The following is a 2,684-nucleotide window of genomic DNA, read 5'->3' as shown; positions in this document are numbered from 1 at the left end:
TGTGGTGGTTGTGATGACAACCAGTATTAATGGTTAAAAATTAAATAATTTATCAAGAAAAAGTTCCTCTGCAAAGTTACTTATCAATAATGTCCTAATATGCAGCTTTATGACATTCACTGATGGACATCTAATTTATACAGGAAGTTATTCTAAAGTTAAAAACCAAATTTTTTTTTTATTTTTTTTAAAAATGTAAAATTTGCTCAGGTTGAAAACAGATACCGAGTCTCAGTAAAACAGGCATCATGTACAGTGACGCGAGGACACATGACAGGTTTCTGTTTAGTTTTATTGAAGCCGCGCAGACAGACAGGAAACTCCCTCTGATGTGTGCACACATGCGAGCGAGTGAACCAGGGAGTCCAACATGGCAACTCTGGCAACTCTTCAAAGAACTTCCTCTCAGGTCATGTCGCCCCGCAGCCATAAATAAATTACTGCAAACGGCATGACTAAACACAGTTACTCAACAATAACTTATAAACACAGAACGTGGAGGAAGATCATCAGCAGGTTAAACGTGTCGACATCAGGTTCATTTAAAACAAAGTCTGAACAATATTAACAGGATTGTACAGGATGTGACTTGACTCTGCTTTTATGGCTCCTCTGGATAAATACTGACTGAAAGGTAATGATTGTTGTCGAAAACACACGCGCACACACACAAAATTAAAATAAAAAATAATACAGATGCTCATCAAACACAACTAAGCCTCCCCCGCCCTCTAGTGTTGGAGGGGTGAACTACAACAGCCTCCTTGTGTAATAAATGCAGACTTACTCAGTCGCTGCATGTTCAAACACGAATCCTTCCAGTTTCTGATCAAACAGTTTAGTATTTTAATAGAAAAACCTAAAAAAAAAAAAAAAAAAAAAAAAACACATCTCTCTTCATTCTCTTCCAGGAGTCTGTGGTGAAGCCATATAGTAAGATATTTACAGTATCTACAAGTTTTAATAGGGCATCAGGCAATAATTAGACAATGTTATTTAAAAATAGACATTTATATATATATATACAGTTTATCACATTGGATTTAGCAATATTTAATGGGTGAATTTTAAACTCAAACGGCCTCTGAGGTGGTGATAGCAGGCAGCGTGTCGTCAGGTTGAGGGATTTCCATGTTTCAACCTTGAGGACATTTGGTATTTTGGGCATATAAGTATAATCAGACACGCTCTCACTCTTTCTCTGTTTCTCCTGCTGCTCTGCTCCATCCTGACATTCACACTGATGGCAGCAGCTAAGCTCCAGCTGAGCGCCTCCGAATCCCTCCCTCCCTCCCTCCCTCCCTCCCTGCGCTTCAAATCCCCGGCAGCTGATGCAGCACAACCCTCGACTTGAAAAGACTCGAGACACGCTCGCGTGAAAGGAGAAGCTGCTGACCGTGCCGCGGTGCAAGGACCAGTGAAAGCGACATCTTATGGCGAAAAGGTTAAAGCCGCTTTTAACTCTTTTTAGCCACCTGTGTGCGAAACCGTTTAACCGTGACTTTTGGCACATGACGGCAAATTGTTCACTATAGCTGGTTTCAGCAGAATTAGTTTTTCTTCAGAGTCTAGTCGCATCATCAGTTCCCTACAGACTGGATCAATTTTCCACCACTAAACCGTCATGGGTTGAGAGCATGGACAGTGTAAAGATGGTAGAGCTCCCCCTGGTGTCTGGCTGCAGTATAGAGCATAAGCTCCACCTCCTCCATGTTAGTGGGCGGGACTTGGTTCCAAACTAAAATATACGTCAAATCATTTATTTTCGACGATGGTTTCTGTCATTTTAGGTAGTTACTATAATGTTGATGCGTGTTCAAGTGTCAATAATTTCAATATTTCAAAATTTAGTTATTTGATGCTATAAAAACAGGATGGGACATAATGGCGACCACCGGTTACCATGCCAACCGCTCCATAAACAGGTCCAGTGGGACCGTGAGAGTTTTATTTACTTTAAATACAAAGACGTAACGCTATAATTTGCATTTGGGAGATTTTCTGATTTAAAAACAAACAGAACTAAAAATGTGTGGAAGAGACTTGACTCTGTACTTTCAACTGATGTTTACAGACTAAATTCAAACTGAATTCTACAGTAGATGGAAAAAAATAAATGCCGTCCAGTCAATTTGAAGAAACGTAACGGAGACGTGACCTGCATTGACTGATTGTACGGTATCCATAGCAACGAGCATCATCAAGCATGCATGTGAATCCAGGACTGGTGTAAACTGACTTTATATATATATATATATATGTGTGTGTGTGTGTGTGTAAGTTACAGCTTTTTAAATGGAAAAAAGCTCAAGGAGGAAGCTGGTTGTTGCTGTGATGAGTGAGGGCTGGAGAAGAAAACAAAATGTGGGGAAGGTAGGACGAGAAGAGTGGATTTAAATCAGCTTATGGGCAGAGAGGGAAAACTGAAAGAGGCTGAGAGTAAAAAAAAAAGAAAAAAGAAATTAGATTCAAACTAACAGGATAACTCAGTGCTGCAGTCTATTGTCTTTCCTCCCTCACAGTTCCTTCCTCTCTCTCTCTTTGCGGTGTCCCCCCCCCTCCTCTCCTCTCCTCTCCTCTCCTCTCCTCTCCTCTCCTCTCCTCTCCTCTCCTCTCCTCTCCTCTCCCCTCCCCTCCCCTCCCTCCTCTCCTCCTCCCCTCCCCTCCCCTCCTCTCCTCTCCTC

The sequence above is a fragment of the Mugil cephalus genome, chromosome 5, assembly GCF_022458985.1.
Source record: "Mugil cephalus isolate CIBA_MC_2020 chromosome 5, CIBA_Mcephalus_1.1, whole genome shotgun sequence".
Classification (NCBI taxonomy): Eukaryota; Metazoa; Chordata; class Actinopteri; order Mugiliformes; family Mugilidae; genus Mugil; species Mugil cephalus.
This window is presented reverse-complemented; position numbering follows the sequence as displayed.